Genomic DNA, 17,265 nt, shown 5'->3' on the forward strand with positions numbered 1-17,265 from the left:
AGAGACCTCTGCCTACTTATTTTGCAGTTATTAGAATTAGTTTTGAATCATTTTTTTTTATATTTAAAGAAAAATTTTTCCTTCAACAACTGCACTGCCATGGGTGCCGCCTGTGCGCCATCGTATGCGAACCCCTTCCTAGGGTACTGGGAGAGGGAGGTTCTGCAGTGAGCTGGCACACAGGGGATGGACCATGTGCAGTGCTGGTTGAGATTTATTGACGACCTTTGGTTAATTTGGCAGGGGTCTGTGTCCGAGTTGGAACAATTTATGGTGTCATTAAATGACAAGATTAATGTGAAATTGACATATGAATATAGTAAGCAAACAGTACATTTTTTGGACATAACATTGGAAAAACAGCAGTATAGAAGCCTTTCCACATACGTTTTTAGAAAGAAAACGGACACCAACTCTGTATTACATGCCTCCTCAGCTCATGTAAAATCTACAATCAGAGCAATTCCCCCTGGTCAATGTTTAAGAATAAGAGGATATGTTCGACAGAAGAAAGAGTTGAAAATCAGAGTCGTGACCTGAGGGGAAGATTTAAAGAGAGGGGGTATAGCAACCGAAATATAAAGTATGCATACAGGAGAGCAAAAACGGAACAAAGTTATTGCAAGAAAAAAAAATACAGAGAACAAGAACAGGGAAATGTCACTAGATTCATAACTTATAATTGTCAGTGGGACCAGATGCAGAAAGCTGTCCAAAAACATTGGAACGTACTGAAAATGGACCCTATTTTGGCCCCATAATTACAGATAGAGTACCATTCACAGCAAAAAAAGGAAAAAACCTAAAAGGATATCTTGGTGAGTAGCCACTATGTGCCAAAAACCAAGAACCCCTTTGGGAATTCCACCCCCCGTGTAGGTTAAAGGGGTATTCCATGAAAAAACTTTTTTTTATATGTCAACTGGCTCCAGAAAGTTAAACAGATTTGTAAATTACGTCTATTAAAAAATCTTAATCCTTTCAATAATTAAAAGGATTAAGTTGAGTTGTTGTTTTCTGTCTGGCAACAGTGTGCAGTTCCCGAGACAAGCAGAGATGTCAGCAGAGAGCAGAGTAGAAGAGTTTGCTATGGGGATTTGCTTCTAAACTGGGCGGTTCCCGAGACACGTGTCATCAGAGAGCACTTAGACAGAAAAAAACAGCTCAACATCAGCAGCTCATAAGTACTGAAAGGATTAAGATTTTTTAATAGAAGCAATTTACAAATCTGTTTAACTTTCTGGAGCCAGTTGATATATAAAAAAAAAGTTTTTTTCCTGGATAACCCCTTTAATACCCATGCAGGGAATGCCTGGCATGTGTTACTGTAGTCTGCACAAAGACTTTCTGTACCGCAGATGGAACACGTGAGTATGAGATCTGCCAATATATCATGTGCAATACTAAAAATGTTATCTATTATGCAACATGTATCTTGGGGGGATGTACACTTTAAGAAAACATTTTTTTATATTATATTTTATGTATGGGAATTTAATACTGTGGGTATTCATAATTCTATTCCATCCAGTATCTCATACATTTGAGGGGTTATGGTCTGGAGGAGAGGTCGAGGGTCCTAGCCTCTTCTATTCATGCTCCCACCCTTATTAAGAGATTCCACACCTCTCATCGGACAAATCTTTGCCAAGGTTAAAGTGTTTGGTGGCACCCCATAAAAGGGGGGGAGGGGGTTACTGTAATGGGTGTTCCTGCCTGTGGCTCTCTTTGTAGTTCCAATCCCTCCTGTCTTCAGCTGTGGCATTGCATTGCTTATTGCCCGGCCAAATCAGGAGGTATGAACTACGAACAAATGGTATACTGTCTTAATGCCAATGCTGGGCTGAGCTGGGCTATAAATACCTCAGTTGTTCTCTGTATGTTGCTTGTGATATACATATCTCTCCTAGCACTAGCTCCTTACCTGCATTTATTAGCCTTACCTCTGGTTTTCCTGACTTTTGGCTTTTTATTTGACTCCCCCTTCTGTTAGCGTTTAGGTACTGCATAACTTTCTGGCCTGTTTGAGTCTGCTTTGTTTGTCTTTCAGTTTGCTGTTATCTGTTTAATGCTTTATTATTTTGACATTGCTATTCGCTGCACCTTACTCATAGTAGGGACTGTTGTCCAGTTGAGAATCTGGTGTTTATTCAAGTAGGCAGAGAAAGTGGCTGAGGGCAAGCTCCGGGCTTGCACATATCCCTGCCCAACATGACAGTATTGATCACTGCATAAATATAAGATATGACATCAAGGATCCTGAAAGGCTGACAATCCAGTGAGTGTCATATAGGACGCCATATTTCTAGTCATCTGTTTTCTTGTGTAAAGTGTGGATTTACACATTATAAAAATTCAACTGCAGAATTTATATGTACATCCACCAAAGGTCTCTTTCAAACAGACATAGTTTTAATCCGTATTATGCCCACAATTTGAGACCTGTAATACAGACCTAATGTTAATTTATAGGGCTATTACTAGGCCTTATAAAAGAATATGCTATTTTTAAGGGGTACTCCAACATTAGGTAAAAAAAATAAAAAATTCAGCGCATGCATACAGCATTGCTCACCGGTCTGTCCCAGTTGTGAAACCACCAAAAATGTATTTATTCTGGGGTTTTTAGCCCTGAACTTCCTGGTTGAGCAGTTGCTCAGCACTACAATTCCCAAAATGCATTGCTTTCCTTCAACTCTTCATCACAGTCCTCCGACCCTATCTACTTCCTTCCCACAGCACTCCTTTCAGTTCCCCACCCAGAATTCTTGCAGAACATCTCATTTCACAGCACACTATGGCTCTGCAGTCAGTAAATCATAAGCACCTTCTGCATTCATTGCCTGTCTACTCCTCTGCCTGGTGCATTGCTTAACACAAGATATTATGCCGTAAACACATTTTATTCTTCCCTAAATGTTGCAGTAAAGATATATATATATATTTTTTGAGATGGTGAAGTAGGCTGTAGGAGTTTGTCAGAGGTCATGGCATCGCTGAGGGGCGGGGGTGAGGCTCATGGACAAAATCCAGTCATGCCTCCTGAGACAGCAGAGGATGATATGTTGTCTTAGGAGAGAGGGAGGAGCCGGGGAAACTGTAGACAACACCACATTGAAAATTAAAGAACTACACAACTTCCTGTCAAGCTAATTTGATCTGTTTTGCATCAATATTATCATTCATCACACATTTTTTTTAAATAGTCATTCACGTAACGGTCTTGAAGAAACCCATCAGTATTTACTGTGGGCGTCTGCGGGGTCAATATTCAATAACTAGGGAGGCACCAGAACAGCTCTCCATACTTCTGCTCAACATATCTTCTTCTAAAATTTCCCTCTATGGCTCCTCTTTCCTCAAATAGATAGGGAGAAAGAAGCCATGAGCCACTCTTACTTGGCAGCTATGACGGCTCCTCCTGCTTCTTGTGTAGTAAATTACTTGCTCCCTGCAGGACAATGGGAGAAAAGAGAAGATCCTGATGCCAGTTCTTACACCCTGCACCTCTTCTCCTGTGCTCAGTAGAGGGAAGATAAGATATCTGCTCTCATTCATCTGTGACAGGTAGGAGACTGTCTATCTATCCTATTTCTCTAATATCTATATATCTTATCTCTATCTATATGTATGTCTGTCTGTCTATCTCATATCAATCTATCCACAGAATGGCTACACAATGATGTAATGACATCTTCTCTGTCATTCCTTTTCTTTATCTGGTTTAGACCACAAGGACTTCTTCCAGCTACATCTTTCTCTGCAGATTTAGATGCCTGGACATCATCGGTTCCTCACTTTGTCAGCAGATTCTCATCCTCTGTATAAAGACAATAATCATTATAACCCTGACACACACAGTACCTCCTTAATGCCCCCTGAATTTGGCAGAATCCCCCCTATGTATTGTTCTCTACCAGACCCATCTTTTACCCTCCTGCTTGAGGCTCGTAAGAGCTCGTCCACACTGTGAACATTCAGCTGGCGGAATATCCGCAGCGCAGATGTGTGCTGTCTCTTAGATGGCAATGCAGTCTGGCAGAATTCCACCCACAGAATGAGCATGTTTAATCTTTGGGTAGACGTCCATCCCGCTTTCCAGAGCAGCAGAATCCCATTAAAAACAATGAGACTCTGCTGTTAGCTGACTTCTGCAGCGGAATTTAGCTGGCGGAATGTCCACAAGGTAGATGAGCTCTTTGTCCCCCCAGACCATCTTTCCCCTCCTCCTTTGGACCCCTAAGTTCCCCCCAAGATCAGAATAAATCCCCGGATCAACATTCTGTCCCTATAAATCTACAGTAGTATCCATAACCTGTAATGTTATTACTCTCCAGAAATGCATCCAGGCCACTTTTGAAATATTTTACTGAGTTCACCATGACCACCGCCTCCAGAAAAGAGTTCCACAGTCTCACTGCTCTTACAGCAAAGAACCCCTGTCTGTGCTGGTGTAGAAACCTTCTTTCCTCTAAACGTAGAGGATGCCATCTTGTTATAGATACAGTTCTGGGTATAAATAGGTCATAGGAGAGATCTCTGTACTGCCCCAGTATACTTATACATAGTTATTAGGTCACCCCTCAGCCTTCTTTTTTCTAAACGAAATAACCCTAATTCTGATAATCTTTCTGGGTACTGTAGTCCTCCCATTCCCCGTTTTACTCTGGTTGCCCGTCTTTGAACCCTCTCCAGCTTCACTATATCTTTCTTGTACACTGGTGCCCAGAACTGTGCACAGCATTCTGTGTTTAGTCTGACTAGTGATTTGTACAGCGGTAGAATTATTTCCTTGTCGTGGGCATCTATGCCCCTTTTGAAGCACCCCATGATTTTATTTGGCAGCAGCTGCCTGACACTGGTCACTACAGCTAAATTTACTGTTAACTAAAACTTTTAAGTCCTTTTCCATGTCAGTCATCTCCAGTGTATTCCAATTTAATACTCCTAGCCTGGACTTTTCCTCTCTATGTGCATAACCTTACATTTATCAATGTTGAACCTCACCTTCCACTTTCCGCTTCTCAGGCCAAATTTCCAACCTATCCAGATCTATTTGTAACAGATCACTGTCCTCTTTTGTGTTAACCACTTTACAGAGTTTAATGTCATCTACACAGGTTGATACTTTACTATTCAACCCCTCTACAAGGTCTTTAATAAATATATTTGTTACGTTATGCGCTCAGGCCACACATGCTGGCCGTGAGCGCATGGTCCCCTTACCTTCTGCTGATGATGGGGCTGGGACTTGCATTGCGGGACGCGCCCACATGCGAGCCCCAGTCCCTCACTCTCAGGTTGCTTCTCCTGCTTCTGCCTTTCGTCTACGGCATGTGTTTCCACGCCCCCTAGGGCGCGCGCACCAGAGCTTTAAGATTTAAAGGATCAGTACACTCATTAGTGTAATCCACCTGTGGCTCATTTATAAATTCCTCCACCCTCCTTAGTTCCCTGCTGGATCTTTGTTGCCTTGTGCCTTTGAGTAAGCATTCCTTTGTATTGCCTTGCCGTGTATCAGATCTCTTGCTCTTGTAACTTGACCTTGCTCCTCTGCCGCCTGCCTACTGAACTCCTGCTTCGCTTTCACTACACTACTGTGCCGCCTGCCCTGACCTTCTGCTATCCAGACTACGAGCTGCCTTATCCCTCCTGTGCCTCGCATCTCCTCAGCCGCCTGTGTGGTCGAGCCGTGCCAGGGGTAGCGACCTGGGTCCGCTTTGCGGCGGGCTCTGGTGAAAACCAGCGGCACATTAGACTCCACTCCCTGGTGCGGTCCGAGTCATCTGCCACACAGGTCCAGCAGATCAACATCCACCGGGGTTCTTGTCTTCAGAAACGTGAGTGTTACAGTAGGTACCCCTGCCTGAAGTTGGCACGACAGGCACAGCAATTTTCTCAACTTTCAGCCATGATGCAACAACTTTTAGCCTTGCAACAGCAGAAGGTACCACAATCTGGCCCACTCCCACCTCCAGATCCTGCAGTGTCTTCTGGTACCCAGCTGCGCCTGCCTTTGCCTTCCAAGAATGAGGGGGATTCCAAGTCATGCAGAGGCTTTGTTACACAGTACTCCATGCACCTGGAGTTCATGTTTAAACTGTTTCCGACGGAACGTACTAAGGTGGCCTTTGTCATTTGTCTACTGTCCGAATTCAAGGGAATTCTACCATTGGTAACTACGCGATTCAATTCCGCATTCTAGCCTCTAAACTTGCCTGGAATGATGAGGCCTTGTATGCCACATTCAAAAAAGGACTGTTAAGCAGGATTAAAGATGCCCTTGCAGCACATGATCCTCCATCTTCTTTGACAGAACTTATCCACTTGGCCACACACATTGATGTGCGTTTTGCTGAGAGACAGGAGGATTTGTGATTAGAGAGGGAACCTGCCCCCCTGACACCCGTGTTTCAACGTCCACCTCTTCAGTTTCTTGCGCCTCTTGCCGAAGAGGTTATACAAGGAGATCGTTCTCATTTTACGCATCAGGAGAGGTCACGACAACGCAATGAGAATTTTTGTTTGCATTGTGCTAGCCCGGAGCACTTTCTCAAGGACTGTACAATTCGCCCGCACCTAGGGTATATGGGAGAGGCGTCCCTGGGTGTGAATACTACCTCTCCATGCTTAACTATTCCTGTACAAGTCTTCGCTTCAGCGAAGTCTTCCTTCAGCGCTACAGCATTTTTGGATTCTGGAGCAGTTTAGTCCACAAGTATCATCTTCCCCTTACTCGGCTTGACAAGCCCTTGTTCATCTCCTCTGTTAATGAACAAAATCAGGACTGTAAGGTTCACTGTCTTACTGAATCTCTCGTCATGCAAGTGGGAGTATCGCATAAAGAAAAGACTGAATTCTATGTTCTGCCACACTGTACTTCTGAGATTCTTCTTGGCCTTCCTTGGCTGCAACGCCATTCCCTGCAACTGGATTGGAGAACTGGAGAAATAATTTGCTGGGGACAATCCTGTCAGGATTCGGCAGGCTGGAGGTGGATCCTCTGTGTCAGAGAGGGATTGGCGTGGACCGTGCCGGCGGACCGGTTCTAAGTTGCTACTGGTATTCATCAGAGCCCGCCGCAAAGCGGGATGGTCTTGCAGCGGCGGTAACAACCAGGTCGTATCCTCCGGCAACGGCTCAACCTCTCTGACTGCTGAGATAGGCGCGGTACAAGGGATTAGACAAGAGCAAGGTCGGACGTAGCAGAAGGTCAGGGCAGGCAGCAAGGATCGTAGTCAGGGGCAACAGCAAGAGGTCTGGAACACAGGCTTGGGATACACAAGGAACGCTTTCACTGGCACAATGGCAACAAGATCCGGAAAGGAAGGGAAGGGGAAGTGAGGTTATATAGGGAAGTGCACAGGTGAACACACTAATTAGAACCAGGCGCCAATCAGTGGCGCACTGGCCCTTTAAATCGCAGAGAGCCGGCGCGCGCGCGCCCTAGGGAACGGGGCCACGTGCGCCGGGACAGAACAGACGGGGAACGCGTCTGGTAAGCGTGCCGGGATACGAACCGCGAGCGGGCGCTTCCCGCATCGCGAATCGCATCCCGGCTAGGGACATTATCGCAGCGCTCCCGGTCAGCAGGTCTGACCGGGGCGCTGCGAACAGGAGAACGCCGCGAGCGCTCTGGGGAGGAGCGGGGACCCGGAGCACTTGGCGTAACAAATCCTTTCAAAATTTTTGCCTCCAACCTGTTCTGTGTAAAGTTGTTTCTTGTCTGCCTCCTTTACATGGCCTGCCGCCACCTTAACAAGATTTCTCTGACATTTTCTGCAAGAAACAGGCTGAGTCTCTGCCTCCACATCGTCCTTACGACTGCCCTATTGATCTTCTGCCTGGTACCACTCCTCCTCTCGGGAGGATATACCCTCTATCAGTTCCTGAGACCAAAGCCATGGCTGAGTATATCCAGGAGAATCTCCAAAAGGGATTTATCCATAAGTCCTCTTCTCCTGCTAGAGCAGGTTTCTTCTTTGTAGGGAAGAAGGATGGCTCACTCTGTCCATGCATTGACTACAGGGAACTTAACAAAATCACAGTCAAGAACCGTTACCCTCTACCTCTTATCTCAGAACTTTTTGACCGTCTACGTGGTGCCAAAGTCTTCTCCAATTTGGACTTACGCGGTGTGTAAAACCTCTTTCGTATCTTAAAGGGAGATGAATGGAAAACTACCTTCAATACTCATGACGGACATTTTGATCTTGTAATACCTTTTGGTCTCTGCAATGCTCCAGCCGTTTTTCAAGAGTTCGTCAATGATATCTTCCGTGATCTTCTCTACACCTGTGTTGTCGTATACCTAGATGACATCCTAATCTATTCTTCCAACCTAGAGGAGCATCGTACTCATGTTCGTCTGGTTCTTCAGCGACTACGGAAGAATCATCTCTAAGTCAAACTGGAGAAATGCCTGTTCGAGAAATCTAGTCTTATGTTTCTTGGCTACATTGTCTCTCATCAGGGCCTGCAGATGGATCCAGATAAGTTGTCTGCAGTATTGGATTGGCCTCGTCCGTCGGGCCTACGTGCTATTCAACACTTTCTGGAATTCGCTAACTATTATCGTCAGTTTATCCCACATTTTTCGTCCTTGGTTGCTCCTATTGAGGTTTTCACTAAAAAGGCATCTAATCCTAAATCTTGGCCTCAAGAGGCTGAAGAGGCCTTCTCCCGTTTAAAGTCTGCATCTGCCTCTGCTCCTGTGCTTACAAGACCTGATCCGGAGAGGCCCTTTGCTTTGGAGGTTGATGCCTCATCTATTGGAGCAGGTGTCGTTCTCACTCAGAAAAACGCCAAGTGCAAGAGTGTAACTTGTGGGTTCTTCTCCAAGACATTCTCTCCTGCTGAGAGGAATTACTCCATTGGAGATTGTGAACTCCTCGCTATCAAGCTAGCTTTGGAGGAATGGCGACATTTATTGGAAGGTTCTTCTCATCCGGTCAGCATCTACTCTGATTATAAGAATCTTCTATACCTTCAGCCTGCTCAGAGTTTGAACCCCCACCAGGCAAGATGGTCACTGTTCTTTTCTAGGTTCAACTTCTTCATTCACTTCCATCCAGCAGACAAGAACGTGAGGGCTGATGCTCTCTCCAGGTCCTCTGACGTCATTGGTTTAGACTCCCTGCTTAGGCATATTATTCCTCCTGACCGTTTGATTCCTGTTGCTCCTGCTGAGATTCAGCAAGTTCCTCTGGATAAAATCCTTTGTGCCCGCCAGATTGAGACGCAAGGTCCTGAAATGGGGTCATTCTTCCTTGACAGCAGGACATCCTGGAATACGCAAGACTCTACTTCTTATTTCCAGGCATTACTGGTGGCCCCATCTTGAACGTGATGTTTCTGATTTTGTTCCGTCCTGTGAAACATGTGCCCATGACAAAACTCCTCGACAAAGACCTGCTGGATTCTTACAGGCTTTACCTATTCCAGAGACTCCCTGGTCCCATGTTGCCATGGATTTCATCTCAGATTTGCCACCTTCTCATAATAACACTGTCATCTGGGTTGTTGTAGATGAGTTTTCCAAGATGGCTGATTTCATTCCTCTACCAGGTCTTCCTTCTGCCCTGCAGCTGGCAAAGTACTTCTTGTTGCATGTCTTTCGTTTACATGGTCTTCCTCAGGATCGAGGTGTGCAGTCTGTCTCTAAGTTCTGACAAGCCCTTTTTAACCGTCTGGACATCAATCTGGACTTCTCCTCGGCCTGCCACCCTCAGTCCAATGGTCAGCTGGAGAGGGTTAATCAAATCCTTGATACTTATCTTCGGCATTTTGTTTCAGCTCGCCAAGATGATTGGGTCGACCTTCTCCCAAGGATTCTGAGTCCACGAGGTCGTCCCCCTTTTTTGTTGTCTATGGACTGCATCTCCATTCTCCTCTTCCTCTCCCAGTCTCCTCCGATGTGCCAACTGTTGATGAGCTGGTCCATGACTTCTCCACCATCTGGCAACAGATCCGACAGTCGTCCCAGGCTTCTTCACGCATGAAGGTGCAAGGACGCGCCTGCATGCGAGCCCCAGTCCGTCACTCTCCGGGTGTTTCTCCTGCCTCTGCCTCTCTGCTCCGGCACGCGTGTCCCCATCCCCTAGGGCGTGCGCACCAGAGCTTTAAGATTTAAAGGGCCAGTACGCTCATTAGTGTAATCCACCTGTGGCTCATTTATAAATTCCTCCACCATCCTTAGTTCCCTGCTGGATCTTTGTTGCCTTGTGCCTTTGAGTTAGCATTCCTCTGTATTGTCTTGCAGTGTATCAGATCTCTTGCTCTTGTGACTTGACCTTGCTCCTCTGCCGCCTGCCTACTGAACTCCTGCTTTGCTTTGACTACACTACTGTGCCGCCTTCCCTGACCTTCTGCTATCCAGACTACGAGCTGCCTTATCCCTCCTGTGCCTCCCATCTACTCAGCCGCCTGTGTGGTCGAGCCATGCCAGGGGTAGCGACCTGGGTGCCGCCTGTCGCAGCAAGTCCATCCCGCTTTGCGGCGGGCTCAGGTGAAAACCAGCGGCACCTTAGACTCCGCTCCCTGGTACGGTCCGAGTCATCTGCCACACAGGTCCAGTGGATCCACATCCACCGGGGTTCCTGTCTTCAGAAACGTGAGTGTTACAATATTAAATAGAATAGGACACAAAACTCACCCCTGTGGTACCCCACTAGTAACAGTCACCCAATCAGAGTAAGTACCATTAATAACCATCCTCTGTTTCCTATCACTGAGCCAGGTACTTACCCACTTACACACATTCTCCCCAACCCAATCCCTCGCACCAACCTTTTATGTGACACCGTATCAAATGCTTTGGAAAAATCAAGATGTACAACATCCTGTGATTCCCCCATGTCCAGTCTGGAGCTCACCTCCTCATAAAAGCTGGTCAGGTTAGTTTGACATGACCAATCCCTCATAAACCCATGCTAATATGGAGTCATACATTTATTTTTATTAGGATACTCCAAAATAGCATCTCTTAGAAAACCCTCAAACTATTTACATACAATGGACGTTAAACTAACAGGCCTATAATTCCCAAGGTCACTTTTTGACCCCTTCTTAAACAATGGCTGCATATTTGCTATGCTCCTGTCCTGGGGAACAGTCCCTGTCACTATGGTGTCCTTAAACATTAGAAATAGGGTTCTGTCTATTACTTAACTCCTTTAGAACACAGGGGGTGAATGCCATCTGGATCTGGTGATTTGTCTATTTTGATTTTTTGTAGGCGGCACTGTACTTTTTTCCTTTTTCCTTGGTTAGACAGGTGACCTGTACTGGGAAATTTAACTTATCTCGCTGTATTTCACCTGGCATATCATTTTCTCTGTGAATACAGTGGAGGAGAATGTGTTTAATGTATTTACTTTTTCCTGATCCCTGTCTATAACTTCTCCCTCATTACTTTTTAAAGGGTCAACACTTTCATTTTTAACCTTTTTGCTATTTATATAGTTAAAGAACATTTTGGGGTTAGTTTTACTCTCCTTGGCAATAAGTATTGTCTCCACTTTTGCAGCTATTATCTCTTTTTTACATATTCTACATTTTTCTCTATAGCATTTTAATGCTTCTTCACTGCCGTGCTGTTTTAGTAGTTTAAATGCTTTATTTTTGTCATTTATTGCCCCCTTAACATTTGTATTCATCCACATAGTTTTTTTCTATTCCTGACCCTTTTATTCCCATAAGGTATATACCTCTTACAGTGTGAATTTAAAATATTTTTTTAAAAGTAAGTGTTAGTATTCTTGTTTTTGAAGACATGATCCCAATTTATTTTGTTAAAGGACATCTGCAGCAAATGACAACTTATCCCCTATCCACAGGATAGGGGATAAGTGTCTAATTGTGGAGGGTCTGACCGCTGGGACCTCCCCTGCATGGGGCCCTGGCTCTGCCGCAGCTCTCCCATGTTGAAGGCGTGCCGGCCGCAGTGTGACATCGTGGCCGACACACCTCCTCCATGTATCTTTATGGGAGAGGCGTAAAAGGCAGAGTTCCTGCCTCCCCACCTCTCCCATAGAACTGTATGGGGAAGGGGCGTGGAGGGGGTGTACCGTCGATCTCAGAGAGGTTGAAGCTACATGCATTAGCCGCTCATATAGAGAAGCAATGCGGGGCCCCGTTTGGGAGATCGCGGGTGGGTCCCAGTGGTCAGACCCCCCATGATCAGACATTATCGTTTCCCTCCCGTATATCCTCCCGCAGTGCGGCCTTCAGACTGGACTTTACATAAAGGCAAACTCCTCCCACTTTCCTTTTTTAGGATCCTTCCTTAATAGACTATAACCTCTTTGTTGACCGCCCAGTCATAGATACCGTCCAACGAAGTCTCTATTATACACACTATGTCACAATTTTCCTCAGACATTATCAACTGCAGTTCATCAGTTTTATTGGTCAGACTTCTGGAATTAGTCAGGATGCAATTCAAAGGTGTGTGTGGTTTTTCCCTATGAAGCCTATCCCTATTAACTATTCTAACCCATCCCTCTGCTCTACCCCCCCCCCCCCCCCAGTTACATTAATAAGTAACTATCTACACTGTCTTTCCCCTCTATGTTGTAGATCCCCTGCCCATTCCCTAGTTTAAACACTCCTCCACCCTTCTAGCCATCTTCTCCTTGAGCACAGCTGCACCCTTCCCACGGTAGTCTGTATCTGACAGTGAAGTCAGCCCAGTTCTCCATGAACCCAAACCCCTCCTTCCTACACCAGCTTCTGAGCCACTTGTTTACCTCCCTAATCTCCTTCTGCCTCTCTGGTGTGGCTATTGGTACATGTAATATTTTAGAAAATATTACCTAGGAGGTCCTTACATTAAGCTTGCTGCCTAAGTCCATGAAATAATTTTTAAGGACACTCCACCTACCTCTTACTTTGTCATTGGTGCCAAAGTGTACCATGACCGCTTGGTCATATCCAGCCCCACCCAGCAGCCTGTCAACCCAATCCGTGATATGCCGAACTCGAGCGCCAGGCAGACAACACACTGTTTGATGATCCTGGTCTTTGTGACTGATAACCGCTTTAAAATTATGGGTCACTCGCTTAAAGGGTTTTAGCTCACCAGTTCTGTGCCTACTTTCTTTTTCTTGTCTGGTGTTCTTTTGTAGTTATTTTAAAATCTTCCCGGTAGATACAGTTTGTTACTGGCTTCCTGTGACTGGCGCTCAAATTTTTCACTCAGTGTTGTCAGCCATGTTGTGAGTGCCACGTCACTTACTCTTCTGCTGCACCTCCTTCCAGCTGCTGCTCTGCCCTGCCCCTCATGAATATGGTAATCATATTCGCACATTTTTTTTTTTTTACTGATTCATCAGTTGTGGCAGTCATTGGCTAATGATCAGCCAATCGTTGTTAAGAACGGACATTAGCAACTGACTTACTGCTGAGCAAACTCCTGCAGTGCTGATGGACTACTACTACTCCCATCATGGAACAGGCTGGTTTCCATGATGGGAATAATAGTTCCCCAGCTGCTGGAGTCTGCCGTCGTCTGGGGAGGCTACATTAGTGTTGGTACTACTACAGAGTCTAAACAATGGAAAGGCAACAATGATGACTAAGAGCGCTTGCAGCGCTTGAAACGCGTAACTTGTTCCTTCCTTGTCCTATGGATTAAACCCGATTTTATCTGCATTGAGCTGGATCCGATCTCTTTTATTTTCTCATTGGCTGGTGCCGTCCAGCGCCCGGATCCGTGCTCTACTGTTTGGGGCGGGGTGAGCTGGCTCTCACCTGGTTTGCCCTACTACAGAGTCTGTTCCATGTTGGGGGGTAGTAGTACAGGGGCTCCCGGCAGGGTTGTACTACTACAGAGTTGTACTACTACAGAGTCTGCTCCATGTTGGGGGTAGTAGTACAGGGGCTCCCGGCAGGGTTGTACTACTACAGAGTCTGTTCCATGTTGGGGGTAGTAGTACAGGGGCTCCCAGCAGGGTTGTACTACTACAGAGTCTGTTCCATGTTGAGGGTAGTAGCACAGGGGCTCCCGGCAGGGTTTTTAAATTACTACTGTGTTTACCCTAAATGTATGCCCCCATGCATATTTTTTATAATTTATTTGCCCCAGTGCGCATACGTTTATTCCCCCCCATGTCCATCCCCACCCCCCATGTCCATATCCACCCCAGTGGTCTTATTCCCCAGCTGACTGCTGCTCCTCTTCTTCTGGGAGCAGAGCAGCGGGGACATGTCGGGCTGCAGCGGAGAATGAATGAATGGAGCCGACATGTCGGACATATTGGCTTCATTCATTCTCCGCCGCAGCCCGACATGTCCCCGCTGCTCTGCTCCTAGAAGCTGAGGAGCAGCAGTCAGCTGGGGAATAAGCCCACCGGGGTGAATATGGACATGGGGGGATATGGACATGGGGGGGGGGGAATAAACTTATGCACACTGGGGCCAATAAATTATTAAAAATATACACGGGGGCATACATTTAGGGTTAACACAGTAGTAAATTAAAAACCCTGCCGGGAGCCCTAAATTGCTCCTCGGTGTCCCCGCGGTGGATTTAAAAATTATGTTTAAACAGTATATACATTGAAGAGTAGCGCAGCATGCCACTCGCTTCCCTGCTTTATAACTGCTGATCGCATCGGGTGTCAGGAGTGAGACCCGGTGAGATCAATCATTCAACCCCTGTACTACTACCCCCAACATGGAACAGACTCTGTTCCATGATGGGAGTAGTAGTACAAACGCTAATGTAGCCTCCCCAGCTGACGGTAGACTTCAGCAGCCAGGAAACTATTACTCCCAACTATTACTATTACTTCTGCTCAGAAGTAACTCAGTTGCTAAGGACACTGCACAGCAAGTAAGAAGATAGGTGCTGCGTAGTCCATTCTGAACAGCTATTGGCTGATCATTAGCCAATGACTGCCACAACTGATGAATTAGTAAAAAAAAAATAAAGGTGCGTATGTGATTAACATATTCATGAGGGGCAGGGCAAAGCTGCGAGGAGGTGGTGCATCAGAAAACGTCACAGCTGAGTAAGTGACGTGGCACTCACAACATGGCCGACAACACTGAGTGAAAAATGTGAGCGCCAGTCACAAGAAGCCAGTAACAAACTGTATCTTCCGGGAAGATTTTAAAATAATTACAAAAGAACACCAGAAAAGAAACAGGCACAGAACTGGTGAGCTAAATATAATGATTTTCCCCATATAACTATAAAAAAACAACCACCGGACAAACCCTTTAAATCCATTCGGGAGGTGCAGAGTTATGTTGGTAAGCACCTTTATTCCTTATGTGCTCCAGCACGCATCGGATGCAGGGAGCCTGCAGGTCGGGCTCCCCTGCCTCATCCATATTCCGCCTGCGGCTTCATTATTCAAATTGTTCACTCTCACATCACTAGGACATGAGAGTCGGCGGGGGTAGGTAAGTGCTCTGCCCTCTGAGCAAAGCCTGGCTATACCTTGAAGTTGGAAGTCGGGTGTAGCGAGGTTTCAATGCCTGCGCTCTGCTCAGAGAGCAGAGCGTTCAATACCCCCGCCGGCTCTCACGTTTTAGTGATGTGCGAGTGAACAATTTGAAAAATGTATACGGGGGGGGGGGGGGGCAGGGGAGATGAGGCAGGGGAGCCTGGCCAGCCCGCTCCCCACCTCCATCGTGCGCTAGAGTCCATTAGGAATAAAGATATTTACCAACATAACTCTGCACCTCCCAAACAGATTTAAGTGATTAACCCATCATTTTATAGCGGTTCACCCACACTATAACTCAGTATACAGGGTGAACTGTCAGTTTCTCTTGAATGGCCAGTTCGGCCCTGTACCTATCTCTTCTATCTATCTACTCTCTGTGTAAGCATGGGAGATACCTTAGTACAGCGCTCTTCTATGCACAGGTAGACAAGGCCCCATTCCACAGATTCTCAGCGACCTTGTAGCCACAGCCTTATACCTTGTGTGGAATCAGCCAAACACAGTACAATGTCTCACTTCTCACAATTTAAGGGTATGTTCACACTACGGATTATGAACGGAATCTCCGCTTGCAGAATTCCGCGAGCGGAGATTCCACTCTAGCGGCGGCGGTAGGATCGCGCGGCACTGCGCCGCCACCATTGACGGCTGTGCAGTGTTCGCGGACTTCCGCGCAAAGAATGAACGTGTTCTTTCTTTGTGCTGAACAATTTCAAATTTTTGAAATTCCGCAGTGTGAACGGATCTCGTGGAAACCCATTCACACTGATTAGGCTAGGTACACATTACAGAATCTCCAGGCAGAAAATTTGCGCCCGGCGATTCCGAGTGCGGCCAGCGCTGGCTGAATTAGTCAGCACTAGGACCGTGCGGACACTGCAGCCTCCAATAAACTGCAATGTGTTCCGCGAGTATTTCCACCTGAAGAACGAGCAACGCCATTCTTCAGGCGGGAATTTCCAAGCGGATTTTCCGTTCACAAATTCCGCTTCACAAGTTCCGAAGTGTGAATTTGTGCACGGAAACCCATTCAGTACACTATACATTTTAGCACGCGGAATTTCTGCCTGCAATTTCAAAACGGAATTGTAGGCGGAAATGCCGTAGTGTGAACCTAGCCTTATGTTCACAGCACGTAATTCCGTTTGCTGAATTCCGCTCACGGAATTCCGTAGAGTGAACATACCCTATTCTGTAGGGCAGTGTTTCCCAACAAGCTTGGCTCCAGCTGTTGCAAAACTACAATTCCCAGTTGGGAGTTGTAGTTTTGCAACAGCTGGAGGCACCCTGGTTGGGAAACCCTGCTGTAGAGGATTCCCGGGGTCTTGGGTGTTATCAGATCATAGTATGCTCTATCTGATTTCATCGCATTGCAGTAAAATCCTTAATGAAAATCCACATTAAACTTTTCCCCAGTTTTCCTGTGTTCATACCCAAAGAGATAATACTAAGAGATGCTGTATATGGCAGTAATCACCGGGAGGTCCTATAGGGCTGACTGCAGGCTGTGAGGAGGCAGGGTTCGGGGATAACTGTACACAAGCAGCTGGGGCACGGGGCGGTATAATAGCTCACAGGTGCCATCTCCCGACGGGACAGCTGTGTCAGACCTGCCCGGTTCAGCTCCCGGGTCTGCCTTTTGCCGTCTTATATACAGGACTAGTGTGAGCAGGACAAGCACTGCCTTCCTTCTTCTCCCCGCCCCCTATCAGGATGCTGCTGCTGCCGGCGGACAGCCCCTAGCTGTCATGTCACAGACACCTCCCACGTTAGCCCCGCTGCTAGAGCGCCCTCTGGTGGGCGTCGT

The sequence above is a fragment of the Hyla sarda genome, chromosome 6 (assembly GCF_029499605.1).
Source record: "Hyla sarda isolate aHylSar1 chromosome 6, aHylSar1.hap1, whole genome shotgun sequence".
Lineage (NCBI taxonomy): Eukaryota > Metazoa > Chordata > Amphibia > Anura > Hylidae > Hyla > Hyla sarda.